The sequence below is a fragment of the Salvelinus sp. IW2-2015 genome, linkage group LG23 (genome assembly GCF_002910315.2).
Source record: "Salvelinus sp. IW2-2015 linkage group LG23, ASM291031v2, whole genome shotgun sequence".
Taxonomy (NCBI): domain Eukaryota; kingdom Metazoa; phylum Chordata; class Actinopteri; order Salmoniformes; family Salmonidae; genus Salvelinus; species Salvelinus sp. IW2-2015.
Window position 1 is genome coordinate 19,680,986 of NC_036863.1, and position 14,991 is coordinate 19,695,976.

General features: G+C 41.4%; 1 pseudogene; it reads right to left on the bottom strand.

The window, feature by feature from the left end:
* Positions 1-1,772: 1,772 nt before the first annotated feature.
* LOC111950107 (syntaxin-1A-like) lies at positions 1,773-14,780 on the bottom strand (annotated as a pseudogene).
* Between the last annotated feature and the right edge of the window lie 211 nt (positions 14,781-14,991).

Consider the following 14,991-nt stretch of genomic DNA (forward strand, 5'->3'; position numbering starts at 1 on the left):
GATTGATTGATTTTAAGACTGGTATCTGTCCATTTTATGCTGATAATTATCTTACAAATTCTTATTTATGGGCAGAGTGTTTTAATTGAATTGGTTAATAAAAACAGGAATCAAAATACCTTTAACACTTTCTTTAGAAAATGTCATTTTCTAGTTATATACAGTGTCTTGCGAAAGTATACACCCCCCTTGACATTTTTCCTATTTTGTTGCCTTACAACCTGGAATTAAAATAGATTTTTTGGGGGGTTTTGTATCATTTGATTTACACAACATGCCTACCACTTTGTCTAATTTCTTGTTTGTTGAAAAATATTTTTTATTGTGACTCTTCAAACTGAACTTGAGCTTGCATAACTATTCACCCTCTCAAAATCAATACTTTGTAGAGCCACCTTTTGTAGAAATTACAGTTGCAAGTCTCTTGGGCTATGTCTCTATAAGCTTGGCACATCTAGCCACTGGGATTTTTGCCATTCTTCAAGGCAAAACTGCTCCAGCTCCTTCAAGTTGGATGGGTTCCTGCTGGTGTACAGAAATCTTTAAGTCATACCACATATTCTCAATTGGATTGAGGTCTGGGCTTTGACTAGGCCATTCAAATGTTTCCCCTTAAACCACTCAAGTTTTGCTTTAGCAGTATGCTTAGGGTCATTGTCTTTCTGGAAGGTGAACCTCCGTCCTAGTCTCAAATCTCTGGAAGACTGAAACAGGTTTCCCCTCAATAATTTCCCTGTATTTAGTGCCATCCATCATTCCTTCAATTCTGACCAGTTTCCCAGTCCCTGCCAAAGAAAAACATCCCCACAGCAAGATGCTGCCACCACCATGTTTCACTGTGGGGATGGTGTTTTCGGGGTAATGGGAGGTGTTGGGTTTGCGCCAGACAGTGTTTTCCTTGAGTCTCATCTGACCAGAGTACCTTCTTCCATATGTTTGGGGAGTCTCCCACATGCCTTTTGGCGAACACCAAACGTCTTTGCTTATTTTTTCTTTAAGCAATGGCTTTTTTTCTGGCCACTCTTCCGTAAAGCCCAGCTCTGTGGAGTGTACGGCTTAAAGTGGTCCTATGGACAGATACTCCAATCTCCGCTGTGGAGCTTTGCAGCTCCTTCGAGGTTATCTTTAGTCTCTGTTGCCTCTGATTAATGCCCTCCTGCCTGGTCTGTGTGTTTGGTGGGCAGCCCTCTCTTGGCAGGTTTGTTGTGGTGCCATATTCTTTCCATGTTTTAATAATGGATTGAAATGGTGCTCCGTGGGATGTTCAAAGTTTCTGATATTTTTTTATAACCCAACCCTGATCTGTACTCTCCAAACAGGTCAGGGACAAAGTTGTGGAGAAGCTCCTTGGTCTTCATGGTGCCGCTTGCTTGGTGGTGCCCCTTGCATAGTGGCGTTGCAGACTCTGGGGCCTTACACCTGTACTGAATATATACTGAGATCATGTGACAATTAGATTGCACACAGGTGGACTTTAAATAATTATGTGACTTCTGAAGGTAATTGGTTGCACCAGATCTTATTTAGGGGCTTCATAGCAAAAGGGGTGAATACATATGCATGCACTACTTGTCTCTTTTTTAGTTTGTAGATTTTTTAAAACATTTGACTATTTTGTGTATGTCCATTATATGAAATGGAAATCCATTTAAAATACAGGTTGTAATGCAACAAAATAGGAAAAACGCAATGGGGATGAATACTTTTGCAAGGCACAGTAGATTGATTTCTCTGACCAATTATTCTGAACAATCAGAAAGTGCTGACTTCACTCATCAAAAGTCATTTATTTGGACATACAAAAAACAAAGAAAGTTATTTTCAATTGGAATGTGACCGTGAGAGTTACAGTACAGTTGTCAAAATCCCTAATGTCCCCCTCCTGGTTACAATCAGACCCCATTCAACATCCATCAAAGAATACAATTTTTATAAAACCACATATTATTTACAATAAACACTCATAACGAACACAACTGGCCTGTACATTGAGTATCTTTTGTGTCTGAGGGTGTGTGTGTGTGTGTGTTGTCTGTGGGTGTGTGTGTGTGTTGTCTGTGTCGGAGGGTGTGTGTCTGAGGGTATATGTCTATATGTGTGTAATGCGTCTTCTATGCTAAACTACCACCTACACTGGAGGCAATAACAATACCAAGCACCACACAACATAATTATTATTTTCTTCTGCACGACCATTATTGTATTACGTCAATAGAAATAAAACAAGGATTTCAGGCAGCATTAAAGAGTAGAGGGGAAATGGCGTTACCAAACATTGAGAAAATGTTGTCAGAACTACTACTAACCATATTACAAACACAGTTATGTGCAACAGGTAAACCACACACATGGGCATGCTTATACTGACAAAGCTAGGAAATACACACATGCACCAACATTTCACAGCTTTAGGCACACAGATGCATTTTGAAAGTATTTGAAAGTATTGGAATAGGGTTTTATTCCCTATATGTGAGCTCTGTATTGGAGTCATTCTTTAATTGCCTGTTTAAATTGCGACTCCTCTCAACCTTGACCTGCTGTACTTCATCTGACCAAGTGGTGGCAATATTGTACAATGTACAGGCTGTCATTCAGGAAGGGGCCTATAGGCTGGCCTTGGGTCAGTTACGCCTTTAACTTCTGATAATAATGGTCAGGAATTAGAGAGTGTAAGTTGATCCTAGATCTGCACCTATGTAGATGTAGCCCAGCAGAGAGCAGTAGGCTTGATGCATGCTGTTCTGTCACAGCAGCAATGATGAAGGTAGATAGATACATACAGAGGACCTCAATGAGAGCAGGTCACATAAGGTCATGAATGGTTTGAAAATGCAAGTAAACACAGTTTGTGCATCTTTTTTTGTGACAGTTTAATTTACCCACCTATAACACTACATATGTATTTTTTTTGCTACTGGAGAGCAAATTGCCCAATTAGTCACTTTTTCCACAGAGGTCTCCAGAGATTAATTGATGTCAATACATGACATATTCGCTTTGACCGTGCGTTTGTGAGTCCAATGTTTAGTCTGGTTTGGAGCTGGAAGAGAGCTGACCAATATGTAGAGACAGGCACGGCTCCCCATTGCACAGACAACTGTAAAAGCATTACTCCTGTGTGAGCAGGGTCTTCCATCCCATCCTGCACTGTGGCTGTTCAGACACAAGGGGGTGTATTATACATCTAAAATGTTATGTATGCTTTGCATACAGACTGATCACTAGAAAAGACAGCAATTTCAGATGTTTGAAAAGGTCCTGAGAAAAACGATTTATGCCTTCCTCTTCGCTCACCCACAAAAAATTAAAAGGATTGCCCAGTACAGGGAGTGAACTCGTGATGTTCGGTTCCGGAACACGCTGCTTAGACCACTGGGCTACGAAAGTGCTCTAGCAAGCCGTGAGAATATTGATGATACCTCATGGTAATAGTGTCGTTTTGAATTATTTTGTTTTAAGCGTTCCCCAAACCACAGCCTTAACCACACGGAATGAACACCTAAACTTAACCCTTTGAGTTGTTTCTGTTTTAAACCTGTAACCACGCGGAACGAACCCTGTAACCACGCGGAATTAACGCTTATTTTTTGTTGTTGACGTTAATCCATAATATGTCGAATTTCGAAGGGAAACTATGATATCTTGTTAATGTATGACACAATCTTCTCATTGAACCACTGGAGGGAGAAAGAGGCACTCCTATGGGCCTGAGTCACATACCTATCACGCAATCTTTATATTAGGAATGACATGCACATTAGACCATGACACCTCCCGTCAACTTACCTCACATCAACATGAAGCCACGTCATGCAACATGAAGCCACGTCATGCAACATGAAGCCACGTCATGCAACATGAAGCCACGTCATGCAACATGAAGCTACGTCATGCAACATGAAGCCACGTCATGCAACATGAAGCCACGTCATGCAACATGAAGCCACGTCATGCAACATGAAGCCACGTCATGCAACATTACATCTAACACAATACTCACATCAGGTCACATTGAGAGTTAGTATTTGACTTACCCTCCTTGCTTTACTCTGGTACTTTACTGCCTTCTTGGTGTCAGACACGGCACTCTCTACATAGTCCACTGAGTGCTCCACATTGTACTCTATACGATCTATCATCTCCCCCTGGTAGGGGGGGGGGGGGAAAGATAAGTTAAATTGAGGAGCATGGAGAGTGAGGGATTTCATTGTTGTAGGATTCTAGGTTAAACTTGGAACATTGCTATCCTAGAGACATTATACATCAGAAGTAAGACTATAGTATCTGAGGGGTGATAGACTGGTTTTTACATCAGAAGTTAATGGTTATCTGTAGGAGCCAGATGGCTTTGGAATGTGCTGGGTAGACAGGAGGCAGTGACAGGATTGCTATAGGTGATACGGGTGGAGATCTTTGGATTAGACATCAAGGGGGTTGAGGTCAGGTCATATCCCCTTAAGGGAGAAACAATGGTTTATTACCCTATCACTTCGTCTTCCTGGCGAACCATAAAAGATTTAAGGATTGGAGAGAAGGAGGAGTGCCTAAATTGGAGTATATATACATACTTGTGGTGGTGGAAACGTTTTGTCTGAACGCAGCTGTTTTGACCCTCTGGGAAAAACTAAACTTGGTTTCATAATGTCCGTTGAGTTTTCTACTCTGAGAATTAGATCCTAACAGGGTTTTCTAATTGGTATGTGTGTAGTCTTAATTTTTGTGTGTTAGCCAGTCGTTGTGTATAGAGTCCTACCTGGCTCTCCACCAGCATGACCATATCCATGAACATGTCATGAAGTTCTCTGATGCTGTTCTCCAGCTTGAAGATCTCAGTGTGTCTCGTCTCAATCTCATTCATGGCCTGCTGGGTGATGTTGGAGTCCATGATGATCTAGAAGAGACAGAGACACAGTTCACGTGTCATCACACACTCATACCCACTCACAAGTTCTCCCCCTTGTAGGTGTGGCATACTCAGTTGGAATGCCACACCTCGCCAACAGAGAGATATCTTGTCTTCTATTGTGTATGATTCTCAGACAATTGTATGTAATTGCCTGTGTATTGGCTCGTTGCGTGTGTGTGTGGTCACTCACCCTTGATGTGAAGATGGCAGGATTGTCACTCCCCAGCATGCTCTCTAGTTCCTCATTTGTTGTGTTCCTACCAGCTACAATAACAAACACAATCCATGGAGTTGGTCTTCAACAACAGCAATTGGGTATATGTAGCATAATAGAAGACTAAACATTTTTAAACAGCAACACATCTCAAAGTGATCCAACTGGGAATGGCCAACGATAATTGAGAAAGACACACCGAATATATTTTAGCTAACTAAGTAAAAAGTTAAACATGTTGGCCACCCAACCACCACACACACATACAGACACACAATTTAACGAACACACACATCTATCAACACAGTGTTATATCTCATTTTCCTTCTCCCAAGACATGTTGATGGGCTGCCTACAAGGTGGCGTGGGCCTGTCATTGTGACAGGCTAAAGGAGCCTTCTCAGGGCTGCTGTGTGTGTGCGCGCACGCTCTCTCGCCACTAATCACGATGGCAGAGAGTGGGCGTCCACAACCCCATCAAGGCAAATGGGCTGGGGAGGTGACAATCAGATAGAAAGAGAGCAAGAGAGAGAAAGAGGCGTCAGTGTAGGATTAATCACAGGCTAGTCTCTCATCTGCCTGTTTCCATCTCTGCCTTTTTCCATCTCTGCCTCTGCCGAACCCAGCCCCTGATGGGAGACCCACGCAGCCTGTTTCAACGGCAGTATGTCAGATTTCCTGTTTGAAAAAGCTAAGATGGGACTGAAAAAACATATAATAGTTTATGAACTACCTTGGCGTAATGAGTTTATGGTGCCTCCTATTACCTATTAATAACATTTGCTATAAGCATTCATAAAAAATGTTATATTATATATTCCTAATAGAATAGGACTGTCTATTGGTTAGATCGGAATTTTGCCTTCTGCCTTTCCCAAAACACACATACGTTGAGAGGCGGTCAGCAGCAGTGCAGCATCCCTAGATGGAGAGCAATTGTATGCAAAAAGTGCCTTACTCAAGGGCACAACGGCAGGAAATGATACATGGAATTAGAGACGAGCAGCCTTCCAGCTGCCAATTCAGTTCCATTCCTATTTTTGTGTTGCCTGGGTCTTGTGTGCAATTAAGTTGAAAGATTAGTGGAATCTGTGTGGGTAGCTGGACAGGTAGGATGACTGACAGTGAAGGTGAACAGGTGGTCACGTGTCAGGTGACAGGAATGGATGAGACTGAGGCAGGAATTCCTTTAACCATAAAGTGGTATATTTACTGAGTAGTCTGTGCTGCATAACAAAGGAAACAAAATAACATGTATCCAATCAAATTCATAATCACAAAGATCAAATCATAACAATCATTCATTATTAACATAATTAGGRAWTTCAACAATCCAGTTCATTTAGAAGTCAATWGKAATCACCCGTGAGTCATTTAGGCTCTTAACTATTTATCATAAATCATGAAAGAATACAAACAGTGAATGGTCATTCAATCTATAATCCCCTTTAGTCTGATATCAAAGTCGATCAGTTAGCAAACAATGACGTTTCTCATTTCACCCTTTCAATTGTCTTCATGTGTACATGTAATTAATTTAATTACATATTAACCATATCGATTGCATAATTGGCCTATGAGGATCCGTAGGGCCGCGATAATTGACAATTCACATTACACGCGCTCCGCGATAATAACTATAAACAATAACTGATGGCCCACTCTCCCGATCGCAACAGATAGTTCAGATGAAAGGTAACAGAGTCGGTGGATTTACGTGGATTCATGGACGCACAGAACTTCTGGAGCAGACGGAGTTAAGGAAGAGAAAGCAGCGAGATCAGGCGATGGCGTTTTCCTCCTTTTATGTGGATGAGATCTGTCGGTCATTGCCACCTGACCTAATTAAAGCGCCCCTGGCCCAGCTGAGTAAGTGGCCATGAATTAAAGGATTATTCCACCAACTCCATGGGCCTTTTCTACAAAGTGCTTTGCTCAAGGTCCGCCTCTCTAACCTCTAGGTTACTGCCACCCAAATGCATTACACATACCTTTTGATGAATACGGTATGGGCGTTTTTGTTTCACTCAGTAAATGTGTCTTAGTGATTGAATTCATCCAAACAGGAATCCATGGGAACCTGTTGTAGAGTTCTATAATGGTTGTATTACAGACAGATTAAGTTAACAGCATCACTATTTGAAATAAAGTATACACGCATCACGCATTGCTTCCCTGTCGTTCCACAGATTTCCTATGCCTGCTAGCAAGAAGCAGACATGTGTTCGGGATATATTGTGCATCTGTTGGCAATAGGGGGGCCTAATTCACTCTTCCATCCAGGGGAAAATGTATATTTCAAGTCTGTAACCTTAGTGATCGACCCTGTGGTCAATGTAAATTGTCCGTAGGCAATTTTTATGAATTGTTCAGCAGTCTAATGGCAAGGGGGTAGAAGCTGTTGAGGAGCCTTTTGGTCCTAGACTTGGCAATCAGAACACAGCCAGTGTTTACCTACAGTTAGAATGTTTTTCTTTGCATCATGTTGTGATTGAGGTCTGAGTGTGTGTATATATATATGTGTGTGTGTGTGTGTGTGTGCATGCATGCATGCACATATGTGTCCATATGTTTATGAGTGTGTACACACACACTTCCACTATGGATCTGTTTACTCCTCTATTCCCAGGTGACCCCCAAGGCTAGCTCTTGTGTATAACAATATATAGCTTATGCATAAAACACTATGGCTGTATAAAAATGTAACTTATTTTACCAGGATGCCTCTCTCAAATTTTGGAAAGAGACCTGTGAGATGTGTACAATGCTTTATGACTTTGTATATCACTCTATAGCTATGTCATGGCTGTGTATGACTRTGCAGTGTGTGTGGAGGTTCCGTTGTAGGGTTTCTGTTTACTGCTCCGCCTAGTTCAATATTGACTCAGCGCCCCAAGCACTTCCTGGCTGCAGAACACCTGCGGCTCACCTGGGAGCCATGATCTCACACACACGCACACACACACTTGAAACACAGGCTAGCAATTGCATATCTTCTTGAGAGAAACAAACAAACACATTTGATTCATATGAAGTTGTAAATATCAATACACGTTCATGTTAGGCGACCAACAGCATAAGCAACAGCATGGGCTCCCGAGTGGCGCAGCGGTCTAAGGCACTGCATCTTAGTAAAAGAGGCGTCACTCCCTGGTTCAAATCCAGGCTGTATCACATCTGGCCGTGATTGGGAGTCGCATAGGGCGGCGCACAATTGGCCCAGCATGCGTAGTTAAATACAGGTTACATAAAAATAAATAATCTGTAACACCATGATGTGACTAAGAGTTTAAGGTGAAGGCCCAAGAAAAAGAGAGGATCATTATTTAACCGCAAGAGTTGGAGAACATCTCTAATAATTTCATTCAATTTCTCCCCATTCTGCTTCACGTCATTTGCTATGGGTGTCATCTGGAGCTGAAATTACAGTGCGACACACACACGTCCAGAGAATACCGAAAACATTTTTCTATGATCGCTCCAAGGTTTATTAAACGCAGTCTAAACTGCATGAGTGAGTGGAAAAATTCATTTCAACAAGGATATTAAAATAAAAGACTGAAATGATGTCGTCGGCCTCCTCACCTTGTTTATTGCTATTCCCATGATGGCTTTCTAAACTAACCGGATCAATGTCTGGAGAGTTGGCTTGATTTGTCAATTTTATACGTCACCAAATCAGTTGTCCTGTTCAAAGTTGACTACACAGCCCTAAAGTTGACATGATCCACCTGCCTTCTATTACGCATTATACATTTCCTCGAATTATGCATGTGGACAGATCAATTCTACATAAATATATGCTAATAAATTAGCATACAGATACACCAAACATTAGGAATCCCAGCCCCCATAAAAACATTCTGCAGCGTCACACAATAGAATACATTTGAGTCTTATGAAGTAATTCTAAAGTCAATCACAATGCTTTATTAAGAAGTGTAATAGACTACTGAGAGTATTGTGATATTATGCAACCTAATCCAGTGACTGTCATGAATTTTGGGTTGACAATTATGATATTTTAGTTATTTTACAGTCAATTTTCTATTTTTTTGTTTAATAGAGTGAAAAAATGCATCTTCTTTCTGTTTGCTAATATTATATATAGGCCTAATTCAACTAGTGCTAATTCACCACCTGAAGAAGTGGAAACTCAAAACACAGTTGCTAGATTTCTAACAATAAATAAACTCAGCAAAAAAAGAAACGTCCTCTCACTGTCAACTGCGTTTATTTTCAGCAAACTTAACATGTGTAAATATTTGTATGAACATAAGATTCAACAGACATAAACTGAACAAGTTCCACAGACCTGTGACTAACAGAGATGGAATAATTAGTCTCTGAACAAAGGGGGGGTCAAAATCAAAAGAACACTGACATTCCTTTCTTGCAGGAAATCACGCACAGAACGAGCAGTATGGCTGGTGGTATTGTCTTGCTGGAAGGTTATGTCAGGGTGAGCCTGCAGGAAGGGTACCACATGAGGGAGGAGAATGTCTTCCCTGTAACGCACAGCGATGAGATTGCTTGCAATGACAACAAGCTCAGTCCAATGATGCTGTGACACACCGCCCCAGACCATGACTGACCCTCCACCTCCAAATCAATCCCGCTACAGAGTACAGACCTCGGTGTCACTCTCATTCCTTTGACGATAAACGCGAATCCGACCATCACCCCTGGTGAGACAAAACCGCGACTCGTCAGTGAAGAGCACTTTTTGCCAGTCCTGTCTGGTCCAGCGACAGTGGGTTTGTGCCCATAGGCAACGTTGTTGCCGGTGACGTCTGGTGAGGACCTGCCTTACAACAGGCCTACAGGCCCTCAGTCCAGCCTCTCTCAGCCTATTGCGGACAGTCTCTGAGCACTGATGGAGGGATTGTGCTTTCCTGGTGTAACTCGGGCAGTTGTTGTTGCCATCCTGTACCTGTCCTGCAGGTGTGGTGTTTGGATGTACCGATCCTGTGCAGGTGTTGTTACACGTGGTCTGCCACTGTGAGCAAGATCAGCTGTCCGTCCGGTCTCCCTGTAGCGCTGTCTTAGGTGTCTCACAGTACGGACACTGCAATTTATTGCCCTGGTCACATCTGCAGTCCTCATGCCTCCTTGCAGCATGCCTAAGGCACGTTCACGCAGATGAGCAGGGACCCTGGGCATCTTTCTTTTGGGGGTTTTCAGAGTCAGTAGAAAGGCCTCTTTAGTGTCCTAAGTTTTCATAACTGTGACCTTAATTGCCTCCCATCTGTAAGCTGTTAGTGTCTTAACGACTGTTCCACAGGTGCATGTTCATTAATTGTTTATGGTTCATTGAACAAGCATGGGGAACAGTGTTTAAACCCTTTACAATGAAGATCTGTGAAGTTATTTGGATTTTCACGAATTATCTTTGAAAGACAGGGTCCTGAAAAAGTTTCTTTTTTTGCAGAGTTTACATGTGTTGGGGAAACAGTAGACAAACAAATAGACAAACAAAACTGGGCAAATAAAACCAAAACAAATCAACCCATTCATGCGGTGTGTAACTATGTAGTCTGTAATGTCATCATGCACAATACCGTATCACAATTCCTGATAAGAGAATATCAGGAACACACACACACTCACAGAGCACACTCACAGAGYACACTCACAGATCTCCAGTTGTCTCAGGATGCGGCCCTTGCAGCGTTCCCGGTAGTCCGACTGCGTGGCGTTGTATGCCGACATCACCTCCAAAAACTTCCGAGACAACGTGGAATGCTGACAGAGAATAATGCAGGATGTTACATTGTCCATCAAGAGTTAATGCTTTCCAATAATATCTAGACTTATACATACAGTACAACAGGGATGGCAACTCCGATCTTGAAAACTCCAGACTCAGTTTTRAAATCCCCTGCAATATACACACCATAACCCATGTGTCTTACGTATCCTCAGATCTGCAGACGACCTGTTTAAAGCCTCCTCATGCTCTATGGACTGTTCACTGCCTGTAGGGAACAGAGAGAGAGAAGAAAAATATATCTACCAGTACCACTACCATTTATTTAGATGGTCTAATTAATGAAGAACCAGGTTTAGTTTGGTTTCTCTGTTTTTCTCTCCCCTCTCTATGCTAAATAATGCATTTGCCTGAATATTCTACCTTTAAATGTGACATAAACTTCAGCCAGATTCTATAAACAATGGTTGTGCTTGCAAAATACTTTTTTATCTTGGAGCGCACTTTGTTCGCAAACTTCTTTATGTGTCACGTTCCTGACCTTGTTTTCCTTTTGTATAGTTGTGTTTAGTGGGTCAGGACGTGAGCTGGGTGGGAAGTCTGTGTTGTTTGTTCTATGTTAAGTGTCATTGTTAATTGACCTTGTATGGTTCTCAATCAGAGGCAGGTGTTTGACGTTTCCTCTGATTGAGAACCATATATAGGTAGGTTGTTTCACATTGTTTGTTGTGGGTGGTTGTCTTCCGTGTCTGTTGCACCACACGGGACTGTTTCGTTTTCATTCGTGTATGTAGTCTGTTCCTGTTCGTGCGTTCTTCGTATATTGTAAGTTAGTTTGTTCAGGTCTGTTGACTTCGTTTATTATTTTGTAATTTCTAAAGTGTTCTTCGTGTTTCGTCTTTGTTTAAATAAATCATTATGTATTCATCACCCGCTGCGCCTTGGTCCAATCTCTCACCTAAAGACGACCGTTACATTATGTCTGTCATCATCTGTTCCAACTCTGCCTTCGTTTCTGTTGAAACAGTAAAAACATCTGAATAATTGATTTAWTCACGAAAATCCTGTTTCACATTTGTCCTATTCAGGTCAACACGATTGCAACATACGAGTTTCTTTCTGTTTCTCCCAACAAAGCCATGACGTCCTCTTAAAAGGTCCAATGCAGCCGTTTTTTAAAATCTCATTATCAAGTCATTTTTAAAAGTGATGTAACAATTCACAGATATGCATTGGCACCGATTCAAATGTTTAAGTTACAAGTGTATCGGTCCCTGGACCCTAAACCAATCCAAATGTAGCATTCATCAGAACATGGATTCAAAAGTTCTCTAAAATATTTTGCTCATATTACATTCTTCATACTTTCCGAAAATACRTCTCATCTTTTGTGACAACTGATACGTCCTCTTCTTCAGTGTCGAACTGCATGTAACTGTTGACAACCCCAGGCAATATCACTACTCAGTGAGCACTCTGCCTAGATTCGGCCACTAACCAACCTGCTCATCTGGCTATATTGGGCTAACAATATATAAAACATTTTATTGTTCAGGTTCACAGTCAGCAATACTTTTGCTTTAAACAATCAGTGTATATGGTCATTTTTTTATATACAGGGTAAAGTAGATAATTTCATAAAGAGGACAGAAATCACTTCTGCGAGGAAAACTGCATGATTGTAACCATTTACAACAAAGAAACAAAAATAGCCTCTTAGCAAAGAGCAATTTCTCAAGCAATACTTTTGCTAGGACTGTGGGAGTAGTCTGAGTGGGGAGGCTAAAACTGAAAACAAGCTGCTATTGGCAGAGAGGTTTGGAACTCTCATTTTTATTGGTCTCTTGACTACACTGAACAAAAATATAAAATGCAACAATTTTACTGAGTTACAGTTCATAAGGAAATCAGTCAATTAAAACTTATTCGTTATGCCCTAATCTATGGATTTCACATGACTGGAAATACAGATATGCATCTGTTGGTCACAGATTTTAAATGGAACCTTAATTTAACTAAAGTCAGTTAGGAACAAATTCTTATTTACAATGACGGCCTACACCGTCCAAAACCGGACGACGGTGGGCCAATTGTGCGCCACCCTATGGGACTTCCAATCTCGGCCGGTTGTAATACAGCCTGGAATCGAACCAGGGTGTCTGTAGTGACGCCTCAAGCACTGAGATGCAGCGGCTTAGACCGCTCCGCCACTTGGGAGCCACAAAATATACCTTAAAAAAAAGGAAGGGGCGTGGATCCTAAAACCAGTCAGTATCTGGTGTGACCTCCATTTGCCTCATGCAGCATGACACCTCCTTTTGTATAGAGTTGATCAGGCTGTTGATTGTGGCCTGTGGAATGTTGTCCACTCCTCTTCAATGGCTGTGAGAAGTTGCTGGATATTAGCGGGAACCGGAACACAGTTATACACATTGATCCAGAGCATCCCAAACGTGCTCAATGGGTGACATATCTGGTGCGTATGCAGGCCATGGAAGAACTGGGACATTTTCAGCTTCCAGGAATTGTGTACAGATTCTTGGCTGGATGTGGAGGTCCTGGGCTGGCGTGGTCACACGTGGTCTGCGGTTGTGAGGCCAGTTGGACGTACTGCCAAATTTTCTAAAATGACGTTGGAGGCAGCTTATGGTAGAGAAATTAACATGAAATTATCTGGCAACAGCTCTGGTGGACATTCCTGCAATCAGCATGCTAATTGCATGTTCCCTCAAAACTTTAGACATCTGTGGCATTTTTAAACATATGAGATGCTGATATTGAGTCCAACTTCCAGAGAAAAATGGGGCTGACTGAGGATGACCCCTGGTTTGCTGTGGGTGAGGTTGTGGAATGACAGAAGTTAACAAACAACAGCATGATGAAACTAACATACATGTTGTCCTCCCATATGAAGGTTTAAAGTTCCTGGGTGGCAAGGAGCCCACCTGGTATAGGATAGGTGTAGCAGGGAGGACCAGATAGTTTATAATGTTTTACTATGTGTTTTCTAATATCAATGTTTTCTAAAATTAAGAATTTTGTTTTTGGTGAGTGACACCCTAGCGGGTGTCAAAAGGGGGAATCATAAAAACACCAATAAACTAGAGCTGTGTTTTGAATGTTTTTAAGGGTTTAAAGTTCCCGGGTTTAACTACAACCTGGTATGTGTGTCTTGATCATTGAACATGATGGKATCTTTTTCTTAGTATTTACACCCGCTAGGGGTGTAAAAAAGGGGATTGTGAAGGATGGTTTTGTTCTCTTTTTAACAAAAATATATGCCTTATAGAAATAGGACATGTTAAATCACAAAACATAGTGTGATTGCAGAAAAGTTGTTGATAATCTAGGGTGTCGAATGTGCTAACCACGAGGTTGAGACAAGATGGAAAATTGTCAGCTACACAACAAACACTTCCGGATATCTGGATCCTGTGTGCTGTGCGGCTGGGACCAGCTCAGGCACCACCGATAGGCTAGCAAGTTTAAACCACGCTAAGCCTCTACTGTGATAGGCCAACTATGGAACTACCTCTGTCCCAGTATAAAAGAAAATGTCTGTACTATTCTAGTCAGTTCCCTGCTTTACCCTGCGTGGTGATACAGTGAACCCGTATATACGAAAATTGCATTTACCATTCTGAGCTTATGTTAAATAAAAATACTTAAAGTATATTCGGTGACTTTGAATCACATTTTATCCTGATACCAGATTCGATTGACACAACCTTTAACATTACCCATATCTTACTCTTGACTGAATGATTTTAATTTTATTGTCCGAAGTGTTGAGGGGCGGGCGCGCGCAATGGGTGTATATCAATCGAGAGCGCGCGATAATCTCGAGGAACAAGATCGAATGCATTTCCTTGTCATTTAGAAATGTGTAACTACTTTACTTTTCTTTTTTAACTAATTTGCAAAGAATCATTTCAGTTTACTCGCTTTCAGGATTAAAAGATACACAAATTGCATGCAACAGGCTATAATATGGCAGACAAATCTTAAATATGTCTACTTTCCAGATTAGGAAAAATAAAAACTGGCATTCAAAATTACTGTTTTGGGAACAGTTCATATATTATAAGAATTATGATAGATTTTTTAAAGTTATGTTTTACACACTAGCTCTACCTGTTGGAGGAAATGGTGGAGGAC